Source organism: Budorcas taxicolor, chromosome Y, assembly GCF_023091745.1.
Source record: "Budorcas taxicolor isolate Tak-1 chromosome Y, Takin1.1, whole genome shotgun sequence".
Lineage (NCBI taxonomy): Eukaryota > Metazoa > Chordata > Mammalia > Artiodactyla > Bovidae > Budorcas > Budorcas taxicolor.
The window spans coordinates 10,778,668-10,795,693 of NC_068936.1; the positions used below are offsets into that span (position 1 = coordinate 10,778,668).

At 46.0% G+C, this 17,026-nt stretch overlaps 1 pseudogene; it reads left to right on the top strand.

Moving 5' to 3' along the window:
* The first annotated feature begins 4,412 nt into the window (after positions 1-4,412).
* On the top strand, positions 4,413-16,313 carry LOC128070991 (etoposide-induced protein 2.4 homolog; annotated as a pseudogene).
* The last annotated feature ends 713 nt before the right edge of the window (positions 16,314-17,026 follow it).

The window sequence follows — 17,026 nt, forward strand, 5'->3', positions numbered from 1 at the left end:
CCAGTCCTCGGCTGGGCACAGGGATATCGAAGACGGTCAGCCAGGACGCAGCTTCCCTCTGAGTTTCCGATGGTGCAAATCCCCTCTGAAAACACCAGACAGCCTGCTCCAGCAAGACTGCTAGAATCCTCTCTCAGGTGCAGACACACACCTTTGCCCCTCAGGCCCCAAAAGCCACAGGCAAGGCCCAGATGACAGAAGGAATTTACGTCAGGGCTTCCAGCATGAGCCATGGGGTATCTTGGGCAGGACTTTCCCTAGACCCTGAAAACCAGCAGGCCCTGAACTGCCCCCAGGGGCTTCCCTGTCTCCCGCTCTCCTGAGGTCCCTTGGGACATGCAATGAGCCCACCATCCTTGCTTCCTCCCTGTTCCCTCCCTCATAGGCACACCCCGGCAGAGGAACACACGCGTACACCAACACCTGCACTTTCTTCGCCTTTCTGCACTACCAGGAGACTGGAAGTGCCTGGAGGCATGCCACGCTCACACCTTGTCTCTCTTAGGATGCCTGTGGTTTTGCACGGACAACCTACCTTATTAGCATGTCTTGCATTTTCTGTCGCATCGTGCCAGTGTGTGCCACCCTCATGGAGAGAGCGTGCTGGCTGATGGGCTGATCCTGGGCAGCCCTGGTCCAGGACTTTCCCGGGTCTCCTTTTTATGTGTGTGGAACAAGTCTCCAGTGCAGCAGGCAATCTGTGTCTCTTTCTCCTTCAGGTCTCTTCCTTCTCAGCAAGATCTTAGCCTCCTCAACCATCCCAGGTCCTCTGTATCTGCATCCACCATTTCCGCATGCCGGCTCATGTCCGCACAGACTGTGGGCTCCACAGGCGGTGGTTTGAAATCCCCACACCACTTGATTTGCCCTAGGTGAATCCAGAGACCATGCACCCGCTCTTCCTGGTCCAAACACATACTACAACACGGGAGAAATGGTGAGCGTGTTTCTGTATTTCCTCTAATTCCAGATGTCTGGAGCCAAGTTCCTGTGTTACTACTGGCCATCCTTTCCTCATTCCCATCCTGGACAGGGTCACTGCGGAGATACAGTGAGCAACCACCCTCAGACTTGTGATGCCTTGTGTCTCCTCTTCTGGTTGCTTGGCATCTCCTCTCTTGTTGCCTTCATCTCTGCTTTTTCCCTGGACCAGACACACACACACACACACACATACACACATAAACACAGGCAACACAAGCATACACGTGTATACAATTACAGGCTTGATACAGAGACACAAACGTGTACAGGGAACACAGGTGTTTCAGGAGCTGAAGGCACCATGTCCAGCACTGTTGGAGATGGCGTCAGTAGGCACCATGTCCTGCCCTTGGAGCTCCCTGTCCACCTCCTCCCTGAGCACTTCCGTATTTTCCGAAGGCAGCCTGAAGCAGCTTCCAGCGCAGCATGTGTGGCTGTGGAGAGACGCCGATTGGTGGATGTGTAAATTCACAGAAGATCCCAAGGTCAGCACACAGGTGCCCTGGGACACCGGACAGGACGCCCTTTCAATGATAGGCTTTCCCAGGGTAAGGGGTGGGAGTGTAAGGCACAGGCATTCTTAAACTCATTGACTAACAGGAGGCTGGGGGATGGCTTGACACACGGAAAGAAGATTCTGACAAAGATACTTAATTCATCCTGTTTCTAGTAGTATCACCTGGACTCCCGCACTGAGGAAGACTTGCTTCACTTGGACACACCGAGTTCCAAAGCCCCCAGTCTCAGCAGGTCATGTGCTACATGCAGGACCCAAAGCCTGGCTCTGCAGCCAGCTTGCATGAGCCTGAGCATCCCCATTTGGAAAAGGACAGTGTCCTGGCCACGACACGGCTGTCCCTTCAGGGCCCGCCTCCAGACACCCTCCCCGCATGTGTCTCTGTCAGTTACCGCTCGGAGCAGAACTTTCCTTCCTCGGGTAATACGTCACAGGATTGTCCCACATGTCTTGACCAATGATCTGCTGGCAACACAAGCAAGGTCAGCCCAGGGCTGACCAGGCCCAAACACTCTCGTGAGCATCCAAGAACTCCAACATCAGTCATCAACTGTATGCAGGCCCAAAGCAACTCCACCTCAGCAATCCTGTTCGATCCTGGGCAGTTGTGGCCTGACAACCAGTTGAGAAATTTAAGACTCCTGATATACAGCCTGCAGCTGGGTGCTCCTCATTCAAAGTCCAAGAACCAGTGGAGTGGCGTGGAATAATGCGCCCTATACCCTGCAGAAAGACAGGGAACACAGGGGTGGATTCCGCAGGTGGATCATCCATCCCCTAACACACCTACACCTCCATGAAGCCATGTCTTACCAGTGATGTCAAGGTAATACTCCTTAATGATCACCATGTTCCAGAAGTAGGCGTTGTCCCCAAAGGAAATGATCACCTTGCCGTTGGACCTTGGATGGCTCTGCACCTGCACCTTCTAGGACAGGGATGAGGGTAAAGGTACAAGCTTCTAGGTGCCTCAGCTTGCCTCCCAGGCAGGCATTAACAGTTTCCACAAAACCTCTGCACATTCTCACATCACATGAACATAGATAACATGATCCCCCCAACTCCCCACCCAGTCCCGTACACGCATGCCCTCATTCTCCCTCACTGACCTTCAAGTCAATCTTGTAGTTAAGAAAGTCTTTATCTTGGTCGCTGATCATGACAGAAACGTGAGCGTGGTTCATAATCTGCTTGAGGTCAAGGAGCCATGCAGGCCACATGCTGGGCCAGAAGAGCCAATAGCAACAGCCCTAGTCTTGAGTGGAAGAAGCACACTGGAATAGGAATTTCCAAGGATGCTGGGTACTTCCACTTGCCCAGCCACCACTCATATCCTCAGGCCCTGCCGTGCCATCAGGCCCACTCCTGGCTCTGGGTTCCTTGTGGTGTTCTGCATCTGAGGTGGTCTGCATCCCCCAAGCAGGGGTTGTTTCTGACTGCTACGCTCCTCCTCCTGACTTGTGTGTGCTGGGTAGTGTAATGTCACTGCTTATCGTGTCAGGATTTGCAGTCCCTGTTGCACACTGTGTCTTCAGGCAAGGGGGTGGTGTGCATGTGTATGTGTGAGTGTGTGTGTGAGTGTATGTGTGTGTGTGTCTTCAGCAAGAAGGCCCTCGGTCTCTGACCTGCTCCCTGTCTTCACAGCAGATGGCAGGCGTGTGTCTGAATCCGTCTGGCACTCAGAGCAGATGAGAATAGCAGCCCCTTCCAGCTCCTCTTTGCTTGTGGACCACCTCGTGCCTTTGCATTGCACTAGTGACAGCAACTCCAGGGGCTCTGACTGACGGGCATGGGTCTTGGACTCCCGCTCTCTCAGCTCTTTCCCGGGATCATCCACATTTACAACAATAACTGTCTCTGGTGGCTGCTCTGGTGTACTGTCTCTCGTCATTCCTGACCTAGAGGCCTCAGGTGCTGATCCTCCTCAGATGCAGGCCTGAGGGAGACACCCAAAGTCATGGCTGTGACACTTACAGCTGTGGCCCTAAGGGACTCTTCTCAGCTGTGCCTTTGGAGCCTGCCTCTGCCTCGGACCACACTTCATTCAGGGGTCTCCCACGCCTCCCCTGTTCCCTTGCCCTGTGGCCTCACCTGTTTTAGCAGGATCTTCAGCACAATCATCTTGAAGGTGCCTTTGCCATTCTTTAATTTGGCTATAAAGCTCACAACTTTTAGCGGCACAGTAATGCAATTTTTCTAACGTGCACTGTTAGAGTTTGATGAGCTCTTGTTGAGTTTCTTGGTTTCAGCTAGAAAGCCCTGCATTACTCTTAGGGCTCTAGAAGCTTCTGAAACAAAGGAAAGACTACAAGTATTCCAGACTAATTGGATGATGATATAGATTTCTAAATACTTAACAGATTCTGCTTCCCCGCCACCTAAAAATTTGCCCCCAACTCCTGAAGAGCTTCATGATTTTATTGCGGGAATCTGGTAGAATTGAGATTTCTCAGTGCTTCGTAATTTCATCAGTAAGCTTTTCTGAGGTGAAAAACACATTGGAGTTAGTTTTTAAGTTAGCCCTAGACATAGCAATCAGGGAAAAAGGAAATTAAAGGAATACAGATTGGAAGAAAAGAAAAAAAAAATACTGTTAGAAGATGCCATGACCCTCTACACAGAGAACAATAAGGATGTCAGCAGAAAATTACTTGAACTAGTCAATGAATAGAGTATAGCTGCAGGAGACAAAATTAATACTCAGGAATCCCTTGAGTCCCTTTCACTCTGATACACTAGCAATGAAAAGCAAGAAAGAGAACTTAAGGAAAGTATCTCATTCACCATCCAGGGAAGAGAATCACATATTTAGGAATATGTTCACTTGAAGAAAGCAAGGACCTGGTACAGAAAACCATAAAACCATGGTGAAAGACATCAAAGATCACACAAATAGAAGAAGACGTGTACCATGTTCTTGGATCAGAAGAATCAGTATAGTGACCACGAGTGTGCAACTCAAGGCAATCGATCAGTACGTTCATTCACATTGATATTCTCATATTCAACTGTGAAATCCCTATCAAAACACCAACGGTGTGTTTCACTGACCTAGAACAAATAATTTCACAATCTGTGTGGAAACACAAAAGACCTCCAAAGAGGAAATCACTCTTGAGAAACAATGGAAACGGAGGAATCAGACTTCCTGACTTCAGACTATACTACAAAGCTACTCATCAAGAGTATAAGGTCCTGGGCCAAAGACAGATATATAGACCCATGGAACAAAATAGGGAGTCCAGAGACGAAGCCACACACCCACGGCCTCCTTGTCTTTGACAGAGGAGGCATCAATATGCAACGGAGCAAAGACAACCTCTTGAACAAGCGGGTCTGGGAAAACAGTCAACCACATTAAAAGAATGAAATGTTTGCTAATGGCACACACACAAACAAATGCAAAATGGATTAAAGACCTAAGTGGAAGACCGGAAACTATAATGTTCTTAGAGAAAAACACAGGCAGAACACTCTCTGACAGAAATCACAGCAAGATCTTCTCCTCAGTGACCCACCTCCCAGAGTAATGGAAATAAACACAGAAGGAAACAACAGTGACCAATTTAAATTTCTAAGCTTCTGCACAGTGAAGCAAACTATAAGCAAGGTGAAAAGACAGCCTTCAGAACTGGAGCAAATTACAACAAAGCACACAGCTGCCCAAGAGTTAATCTCCCACATATACAAGCAGCTCATGCAACTCAATACCAGAAAAATAAACAACCCGACCAAAAAGTGGGCAAAAGAACTAAATAGACATTTCTCTAGAGAACATATACTGATGGCTAACGAACACAGGACACATGCTCAACATCACTCATTATCAGAGTGATGAGAGTCAATACCGCAATGAGATGTCATCTCACACTGGTCCCAAGGACCATCACCCAAAGTCTCAAGCATGAAACCCTGGAGAGGGAGTGAAAAGGTAACCAACTTACACTGTTGCTAGGAATGAAAACTGGTATAGCCACAATCAACCATATGATTTCTTCAAAACCTGGAAATGGAACTGTCCTATGACCAGCAATCACCCAAGCATACACCCCAAGGAAAGCAAAACTGAAAGAGACACATGTACGCCGCTATTCATCCCACGATTGCTGGGGTCCAGCACAGGCAGGATCCAGGCAAACCCTCAGGAGAAACGGCGAATGATTTAGAGAGAGATAAGGAAAGAATGTTGTAGATAAGAAAATAGAGGGGAGAAAGAGGCTGTTATTCCTTGGCCAGGCAAGAGGGAGCTTCTGTGTTCCAAGGGATCAGCCTGAAAAAGAGAGGGAGGGAGAGGGAGAGAGAAAGAAAGAAAGAGGAAAAAAATAAAAATGCGGGGTGACCAAGCTTCTTCAGTGAGCAAGGCCCATTATTTTACTTTCAAAGGGACTTTTATACCTTCAGTTGTACGTAGAGGGAAGTGAAAGATGCAAAGTCATACAGAGTCAGGCCAAACATTACATCTGTTTTGTCTCTGTCAAAACCACGATTTTTTTTTCTGCATACCTTTCCGAGAAACAATACTGTGTACGTTATCTTCTGGCCTTGGAGGCCTGTGAACATTTTATGACCCTCTTTAGATAAAGGCTCTTCAACCAGAAAACTTATTTTCCCTTGAAATGTGTTTTCTCTCTATTTCTAACCTATGTCAGCCTCAGAAAGTATTAAACAAGTTACATTTCTCACGGAGGAAAGGTGCAGTGAGTTACAAGAAAGAAAGAACCAATTAGCTCAAAGGTCTGATGTGGTTAATTTCAAGGCTACACTTCTTCTTACATTACAACTATGTTAACGAATGCACTCTCAGGTGTCCGATGGATAAGAGATATGGGAACTCAGCGACAAGCTTCGGCCCAATAATGAAATCCTACGCCAGCACTACTCTAATAACTTTAATTCTTTGGAAGGCTCTATGTTTCAGGCTTCCCATGCTTCTCACAGTTGGGAGGCTGTGAACAATCCTATGCGTAGCTGCAAGAGTCTGGATAAACCTGTCAAGCAAGCTAGAATGCTAACAGTGGGGGTTTGATTTGAAATATTCCTCTCATGTCCAGGAGACTTATTAGCTAGATAGAGCCCTAAGCTGATTTACTCCAGAGAAAGGTGGTTGTGGATAGCCCCCTGTATGTCAGGAGAGTTGGTGAAAGGCACAAAATAGTGAGACAGACAGATTCTGGTTTGGGGGTAGATGCTCGAGCAGGTCTAGGGAGACCCTCGAGTCCTGAAGCCTTGCTTTAACAGTTCATTCCCCCATGACCTTGTCATGGGTGGGATCTCCCGTGCTGGCTCCCGGCGCACGACTGTTTACGATAGCTAGGGCATGGAAGCAATCTAGATATCCACTGCAGGTGAATGGATAAGAAAGTGGTGGTATATATACATGGTGGACTATTACTCAGCTGTGGAAAGGAATGCATTTGAGTCAATTCTAGAGAGGTGGGTGAAACAGGAGCCTCCTCTACAGAATGAAGTAAAGTCAAAAAGAGGAATACAGGTCCTGGGTAGGAATGCATATGTATGAAATTTGGAGAGATGGTCCTGATGATCCAACATGCAGGGCAGCAAAGGAGACAGACATGGAAAGAACAGACTGTGGAGAGGGCAATGGTGGGGTGATTTGAGCGAAGAGCACTGAAACATATACGTTACCATACATAAACAGATGACTGGTGCAAGTTCAGTGCATGAGGCAGGGCACCCAAAACCAGTGCTCTGGGACAACAAAGAGCAATAGTCTGGGGAGTGAGGTGGGAGGAAGGTTCTGGATGCAGGAACACATGTGTACTGGTGACCTACTCTTGTCGATGTAAGGCAAAAACTAACCCAATATGTAAATTTAATGTCTTCCCATTAAAATAATTTGAAAAAAATGAAAAGATTGCTTTCTGAAATTTCAGTGTTGGGAGCACAATGGTCCAGCCTCTCTTCTGATCCTATGTAACAATGTCTGGTTTGAATGAGGGTAGTGGAGCCATCCCATGTTGAAAGTCAGGAAGGGCAGTGGGAGGAGATACCCCTCATCCAAGGTAAGGAGCAGCGGCTGAGCTTCGCGGCAACAGCCGTGAAGAGATACCTCACGTCCAAGGTAAGAGAAACCCAAGTGAGACGGTAGGTGTTGCAAGAAGGCATCAGAGGGCAGACACACTAAAACCATACTCACAGAAAACTAGTCATTTTAATCACACTAGGACCACAGCCTCTTCAAACTCAATGAAACCAAGCCATGCCCACGGGGCAACCCAAGGCGGGCGGGTCATGGTGGAGAGGTCGGACAGAATGTGGTCCACTGGAGAAGGGAATGGCAAACCACTTCAGTATTCTTGCCTTGAGAACCCCATGAACAGTATGAAAAGGCAAATGGTAGGATACTGAAAGAGGTACTCCCCAGGCCAGTAGGTGCCCAATATGCTACTGGAGGTCAGTGGAGAAATAACTCTAGCAAGAATGAAGGGACGGAGCCAAAGCGAAAACAATACCCAGCAAAAGGAAAAAAAGGAGAATTACACACCAGAACATTCGGCACACCTAAACCACACAACTAACAGCCAAAAGCCAACAGAAAACAACCAAATTACACGCCAGAGCAGCATTCTGCATGACTCAGCCCCGCCAACTAGCAGCCCCAAGAAAAGGGAGAAAAGCCGCTTGACATACCAAAGCAATATAATAGCACACAAGCAGCCCCAATGCAACGGGAAAAAAAAAATGCTGAATTAAACATCAAAACAACATTCAACCCTACTAATAGCTTCAAATGGAGGGAAAAAAGCCACTTTATACACAAAAGCATCATTCCGCACAACCAGCAGCCCAAAAGACGAATTACACACCAGAACAACATTCTTCATGATTAAGCCACCCCAAATAGCAGCCCCAAGCCCATGGAGAAAACCAGAGGTACACACCAGACCAACATTCTACGCGACTCAGCCCCCGCAACTAGCAGCCGCAAACAAAGGGATAAAAGCCGCTTTACACACCAAAGCAATAGAACGGAGCACAAGCAGCCCAAAGGCAACAGGGAAAAATAATTTAAAAAGCCGAATTATACACCAAAGCAACATTCAGCCCGACTAGCAACCCCAAGTGGAGGGAGAAAAGCCGCGTTACCCAGCAAAGGAACACTCCGCACAACTAGCAGCCCCAAGCCCACAGAGAAAAGCCGAATTACTCATCAGAGCAACATTCTGCACTATTAAGCCCTCGCAACCTGCAGTCCCAAGCAAAGAGAGAACAGCCTTACACACCAAAGCAATAGTACAACGCACTAGCAGCCCCAAAGCAACGGAAAAGAAATAAAACTGAATTAAACACCAAAACAAAATTCAGCCGGACTAGAACACGCAAGTGGAGGGAGAAAACCCGTGTTACCCATCAAACCAGCATCCCACACAACTGGCAGCCCCAAGCCAATGGAAAAAAGCCGAATTACGCACCAGAGCTACATATTTCACGTCTAAGCCCCCGCAACTATCAGCCACAAGCCAACAAATTACACACCAGAGCAACATTCTCCCTGACTCAGCCCCGCAACTAGCCGCCCCAAGCCAACGGAAAAAAAAAAAAAAACAAACACCCGAATTACAAACTAGAGCAACATTCTGGACCACTCAGCCCCAAGCCAAAGGAGAAAAGCCCCTTTACACACAAAAGGAATAGCACGGCGCACAAGCAGCCCCAGTGGATCGGGAAAAAATGTAAAAAGCGGAATTACACAGCAAAGCAACATTCAGCCCGACTAGCAACCCCAACTGGAGGGCGTAAAGACGTGTTACCCCCCAAAGCAGCATTCCACACAACTAGCAGCCCCAAGCCAATTGGAAAAGGCGAATTACACACCACAGGAATATCCTGCGCGATTAAGCCCCCGCCACCTGCAGCCCCAAGCCAAAGGAGAAAAGCCTGTTTACACACCAAAGCAACTGTCCAGAGCACTAGCAGCCCCAAGGCAACAGGACAAAAAAAAAAAAAAAAAAAAAAGAAGAAGAAGAAAGAATTAAACACCACAACAACATTCAGCCAGACTAGAACATCCAAGTGGAGGGAGATAGGCCTTGTTACCCACCAAACCAGCATCCCACACCACTACCAGCCCCAAGCCAAGGAACAAAAGCCGGTTTACACACCAAAACAATACTCCGGTGCACTAGCAGCCCCAAGCCAATGGAAATAAAGCCAAATTACACACCACAGCAACATTCTGCACAACTAAGGCCCCACAACTAGCAGCCCCAAGCCAACGGATAAAAGCTGAATTACACACCACAACAACATTCTGCAGGACCAAGCCCCCACAACTAGCAGCCCCAAGACAAAGAAAAAAACCCAAATTACACACCAGAGCAACATTCTGGATGACTAAGCCCCCGCAACTAGCAGCCTCAAGACAAGGGAGAAAAGCCGGTTTACACACCAAAGCAATAGTACGCGCACTAGCAGCCCCAAGCAAATGGGAAAAAAAGCCAAGTTACACACCACAGCAACATTCTGCACAACTAAGCCCCAGCAACTAGCAGCCCCAAGTGGAGGGAGAAAAGCTGGTTTACACACCAAAGCTATTGTCTGGCGCTCCAGCAGCCCAAGTCATCGGAAACAAACAAACAAACAAAAAGCCTATTTACCCACCAGACCAACATTCAGCCCCACTAGCACCCACAAATGGAGGAAGAAAAGCCACGTTACCCACCAAAGCAGCACTCAGCACAAATAGCAGCCCCAAGCCAATGGAAAAAAGGCAAATTACACACCAGAGCAACATTCTGCACGACTAAGCCCCACAACTAGCAGCCCCAAGTCATAGGAGAAAAACCGTTTTACACACAAAAGCAATAATATGCCCCACTAGCGACTCCAATGCCAAAGGTTAAAAAAAAAAAAATACGAATTACACACCAGAGCAACATTCAGCCTGACTTAGCAGCTCCTTGAGGAGAGAGAAAAGCCGCGATACCCACCAGAGCATCATTCCGCACAACTAGAAGCCCCAAACCAACGGAAAAAGCCAACTTACACACCAGAGCAACATTCTCCACGACCAAGCCCCCACAACTAGCAGCCCCAAGCCAACGGAAAAAAAATGAATTACACACCAGAGGAATATTCTGCACAACTAAGCCCCGCAAGTAGCAACCCCAAGTCAAGGGAGAAATGCCCGTCTACATGCCAGAACAATAGTTCTGCACACTAGCAGCCCCAAAGCAAGCGAAAGAGAAAAACAACTGAATTACACACCAGAGCAACATTCAGCCTGACTAGCAGCTTCTTGTGGAGGGAGACAAGACGTGATACCCACCAGAGCATCATTCCACACAACTAGAAGCCCAAAACCAACGGAAAAAAGCCAAATTACACACCAGAGCATCATTTTGCACATCTAAGCCCCCACAACGAGCAGCTCCAAGCCAACGGAAAAAAACCTGAATTACACACCAGAGCAACATTCTGCAGGACTAAACCCCCCTAACTGGCAACCCCAGGTCAAGGGAGAAAAGCCGAATTACACACCAGAGCAACATTATGCACGACTAAGCCACCGCAACTAGCAACCCCAAGTCAAGGGAGAAAAGCCAGTTTACATGCCGAGACAACTGTTCTGCACAGTAGCAGCCCCAAGGCAACGGGGGGAAAAAAAAAAGCCAAATTACTCACCAGAGCAACCTTCAGCCCTTCTAGCAGCTCCTTGTGGGAGGAAGAAAAAAAGTGATACCCACCAGAGCATCATTCCGCACAACTAGCAGCCCCAAACCAACAGAAAAAAGCCATATTACACACCAGAGCAACATTCTGCACGACTAAGCCCCTGCAAATAGCAGCCCCAAGCCAACGGAAAGAAACCCGAATTACACACCAGAGCAACATTCTGACGACTAAGCCCCCCCAACTGGCAGCCCCAAGCCAATGGAAAACAGCCGAATTTCATACCAGAGCAACATTCTGTACGACTAAGCCCCCGCAACAAGCAGCCCCAAGCCAACGGAAAAAAGAAGCCGGTTTACATGCCATAGCAGTAGTAAAGCGCACCAGCAGCCCCAAGGAAACGGGGGTGGGAGAGTCGAAATAAACAGCAAAACAACCTTCAGCCCTACTAGCAGCCCCAAGCGGAGGGAGAAAAGCCGCGTTACACAACAAAGCAGCATTCCACACAACTAGCAGCCCCAAACCTACGGAAACAATCCAAATTACACACCACAGCAACATTCTACGTGACTAAGGCCCCGCAACTAGCAGCCCCAAGCCAACGGAACAAAGCCGAATTACACACTAGAGCAACATTCTACACGACCAAGCCCTTGCAACAAGCAGCCCCAAGCCAACAGAGAAAAGCTGACTTTCACACCAGAGCAACATGCTGCATGACTAAGCCCTCACAACTAGCAACTGTAAGCCAACGGAAAAAAGCCGAATTTCACACCAGAGTAACATTCTGCATGACTAAACCCCGCAACAAGCCGCCCCAAGCCAATGGAAAAAAAAAAAAAAAAAGCCAGTTTACATGCCACAGCAGTAGTAAGGCGCACTAGCAGCCCCAAGGAAACGGAGTCGGTGGGCGGGGGGGAGGCGTTGGCGGAAAAGTCGAAATAGCAAAACAACCTTCAGCCCGACTAGCAGCCCCAAACCTACGGAAAAAATCCAAATTACACACCACAGCAACATTCTGCATGACTAAGGCCCTGCAACTAACAGCCCCAAGCCAATGGAAAAGAAGCCGAATTACACACCAGAGCAAAACAACATTCGGCCGGACTAGCAACCCCAAGTGGAGGAGGAAAAGACGTCTTACCCACCAAAGTAGCATTCCGCACAACTAGCAGCCCCAAGCCAAGGGAGAAAAGCCAGTTTACACAGCAAAGAAATAGTCTGGCGCACTAGCAGCCCCAAGGCAACGGAAAGAAAAAAAAAAAAATTCGAATTACACACCAAAACAACATTCAGCCCAACTAGCACCCCCAAGTGGAGGAAGAAAAGTCGCGTTACCCGCCAAAACAGCATTCCACACAACTAGCAGCCCCAAGCCAACGGAAAAAAACCCGAATTACACATCAGAGCAACATTCTGCATGACTAAGCCTCCGCAACTAGCAGCCCCAAGCCAAAGGAGAAACACAAGTTTACACACCAAAGTAATAGCCCAGCGCACTAGCAGCCCCAAGGCAACGGGAAGAAAAAAACAAAAAGTCTAGTTACACACCTAAGCAACATTCAGCCAACTAGCAGCCCCACTCCAGTACTCTTGCCTGGAAAATCCCATGGACAGAGGAGTCTGGTAGGCTGTGGTCCATGGGGTCGGGAAGAGTCGGACACGACTGAGTGACTTCCCTTTCACTTTTCACTTTCATGCTTTGGAGAAAGAAATGGCAACCCACTCCAGTGTTCTTACCTGGAGAATCCCAGGGACAGGGGAGCCTGGTGGGCTGCCCCAAACCAATGGGAAAAAAGAAAGAAAAAAAAACGAATTACACACCGAATGCAACCAACATTCCGCCCTAGTAGCCATAAGCCTGTGGAGAAAAGTCCAGCCTTATATACCAAAGAAAAGTTACAATGGAAAAACAGCTTTCTCAGTCCCAGGGTAGGAGTATATGTCCAGTATATCCTCCCACAGCCAACATCCAGACATTTCAAACCCCCTTCTTTGCCCCACCCCCACTCCCACCCTCCCTCCTGTCCCCCAGCCCTCCATTCAGACAAAAGAACCCTCGAACTTCACCGGCTTTCCATTGCTACTTCAGGCACTGATTCTCCAAGGAATAAAAATTAAAGATACTTTTCAAGAAATAAACTAATAAGACTTTTAAGGGTAATGTACACACACACACGTATATACATACACTCAGCTACTAGCTCTTATGGGGAAAAGCCTGACAGGAAAATTCAGTCTGAGTTACCATTTTTCTCCAGTAAAATACTGATGCTATACCTATAAACATGTTCTTGTAAGGTGTAAATCCGGTTTTCCATCTTAAAATGCCTTTCTTTTGTTACCTTTCTTTTGTCTCGTTCTTCCGAACACGCAACACCAAACCTCCTCAGTCGACCACTAGCTAAACTAATGTTAAACGCAGCCCTGCCTCTTCCATCAAGAGCATAAGGAACCGGATGTATGGCGTGAGGAGACAAGCGTAAGGGACCTTTATGTATCGCGAGATGAACCGCAGAGACAGTACGGCGGGAAGAAAATACAGAGGCAGAGGAGGGGTAAATGGAGACCTTTGAGGGACAGTCTAAAAAAAATAAAAATAAAAAGAGCCAAATATTCTACTAGATTTACCAATCGCGTTAACTTAATCACTATAAAATACAGAAGAGAACTTTTACCATTACCTGTTTTTCATAATTTATTGCCGTCTCAAACGTCACCAATATCATCACTCTTGCATGGCATATTGTTTAATTGTGTGTGATTTTCCTTTTCCGTAATACAAAAGAAAAGTAAAAATAAGAAAAAATAATGAAAATATTTAAAATATTTAGGAGTTGAAAGCCTTAGTGTCTTTGCAGTAAACATATTTGGAACTTTGTCATTAAGCAAATACAGGTAATGTTTTACACTAAAAATCCCAAAAGTAACAAAATGAGGAGATCCACTACGGACAATTTCTGCAATTTCTGTCACCTCAGTTTCTGTATAATAAACACAATTTTCAGCTAATACATGTCTATACCTGAAAAAACTCTGCTGACAGACTATTTTTCCCTAATATAAAATTCTTCCTTCTAGGAGTTAACATGAAAAATCATATCTAACAGAAGAAAATGGACTTAATGAAGGACAGGACTAACACTTATTTTCCAAGGGTTTCTCTAGAATTTATCTATGTAGTTTATATAGCCATTTAATATATATACATAAATATTTATACATGTATATATATATATTTATGCTTATGTAAGATTTCATATATACATATATATGTAAGTATATTAAATTTTACTATTCTTAAAAAGCAATACTATAGCTCCTTTTTCAGCGCTTATGTCTTATTTTAATACTGATGTCTACTAATCTTTATATTTCCCCAATCACAGAAATACTTAGAATTTCTTAGTAAGCTGTTATAAATAAGTAATACAGTGTGACTGGTTCTTCTAAAGTAGTGATTGATCTTTTTAATAATCTTCTTTAGTTGAATCCCTGGAGAAGGAAATGACAACCCATTTTGGTATTCTTGCCTGGAGAAGCCCATGGATAGAAGAGCACTGGGGCACTGGCAAGCTCCAATCCATGCAGTCTCAAAGAATGGGACAGAACTGAGCAAACATACTGTAGGTAAATGGGGCTTCTTTGATGACTCAGTGGAAAAGAATCTTCCTCCAGTACAGAAGACCTGAGTTTGATCCCTGGCTCAGAACAATCCCCTGGAGAAGGAAATGGCAACCCTCTCCAGTATTTTTGCCCAGAGAGTTTCACGGACAAGGAGCCTGGCAGGTTATAGGCCATGGAGTCGCAAAGAGCCAGAGACAACTAAGCAGTCAAGAACACGTAGGTAACAACTCAGTAGTGAAATCAGGCACCAAGGGTAAACACACCTTAATATATTTATATAAGATATAGTTTAGAAAATAATTTTTAGAGTAATGCTTACCAGTCTATTAGTATTAATGTCTTACTACAGAACCATTCTAATAGTATATGTCTATATTACTACATTCTTACTTGAAAGTTTTCCTATGGCTCTATTAGTATTAGTGATTACCTTTTTTCATTTCAACAGGTAAAATGGGCCCTTTGTTTTAATTTAATATCTCTTTTGGAAAGTAAATGTCATTGCTTAATTTTACTGATATTGCAGTAACTAATGTCACAAAACTTAAAACATGTAAGCAATTACAGTCAACTAATAATCAGATGATAATTAGTTCAAATAAAGAATTATGACATTAACCAATGAGAGTACACATTGGAAAAGCATTCCTGGAAATAAAGCATTATGATAGCTGCCATAAAAGGCATAAGAACATGCTCCAATGATTTAAAAAATGATTAATACACATGATTGTTATTTGTCACTTTCTGTATACTTATCAGAATAAATCAGCCATTTATTGTGATACAAAGATGTACACTGCAGTGCAGACACAGTGTCCCCTGCCCTGGGAATGCCTGGGTAGGAACTGGCGGCCAGGAGTGGAGCAGCTCAAAGGGGCCGGAGGCCAGTGGTGGGTAAGGGTTGCAGCTGGAGCCAGAGCCAAGATAGAGAAGCTACTGAGTCCTTCATGATGAAATATTGGGAAACGCCTCTTTCTCTGCTTTGTGTAGTTGATAGTTTGGATAGTGAAGCGATGGCTGAATGTCAAAACCTTTCGGCAGGACCTTGCAAGGGGAATCAGACTCTGTCTGGGGGATTTGTACTGTCTCAAAGTTGGATGCTTGAATTCAACAAAAGAGGGAGGAGCAGCATCAAAAAGGGGCAGGCAGTAACCTGGCTCAGAGAGAAGACCAGAGCACAGAGAGGAAGCAGGAAAGTGAGCCACATGTTGTTGGGAGAACTTTTCACTGCTGCACTTGTGATGATGGAGTTTTCTGATTCAGTCTCCTCTTGTTTTATGAACTTTTTAATCCTGTGTTTCAGTCAGTAGTGGCCCATATTATTGGTAATCCATCTCTACATGGAGATTTTTGGTCATGGCTGAAGTTCTTCTTCAGGGCAATTATCTGATCGCTCTCTGTGCTCCCCCTCTTCATTCTTAGCAATCTTGTCAACATAATTTGGTTCCAGGATTTAGCTGACCTGGCATTTGAGGTGTCAAGGAGGGAACCTCACCCATTCTCTAACAGCAGAATTACTGCTGATGTGCTCTTTAGCCTTTCACTGTAATCGCTCTTCCTCCTCCAGGATATGTTTGTCAGCCTTTTTACCCTTCATTTTGGCCAGTTGCTTAGTCTCCTGCATACATCTCTTCTCTGTTCACTTCTGTACCCATTATATTGCTTTGAAAATTGTTGGTTCAGTAAAGGAATTGGAATGCACCAGCGATATCAGCATAGAAAGAAACTGGCCTTACTACTTTGGATTTGGTTTACCCCTGGGTTTCCAATGTAAGATGGCAATGCGCTCTCCTGCATTGTGGCTGCCTCTTCTCTATCCTTTTTCCTTTATTCATTATCAGTGCCAGTAAAACAAAGACACCTGGCAAAGCACATCTTTTCAATTGAATGTCTTCTTCTTGGTGGTTTTCTTAAACAGCAGAGTTTTCCATTAGATGCTCTACCTGTGGGCTCTCCTGAGTAGCTTTATTTCTGCAAAGAAGTTCCCTCACCACACCCATCTAACGCCAGACTGAAACTGCTGCCAGCCACTAAGTTATCTGCCATCTGGAGGGGGTGGATGGGAACAGAAAGACTTCATGGGAACTCTTTTCCTCGTTCACCACTTCCCCCTCGACCCGCTGCCCCCAAAGAAAGTGGAGCATACCCTTTGAGGGCTCTGCCCATGTTTCCCTTATCTCTGAAGAATCTGAGGAATCCAGATTTTTATGTTAGGTGCATGTAAGGCAGAATCTTCCTGACACCACCATGGACTTTAAACAC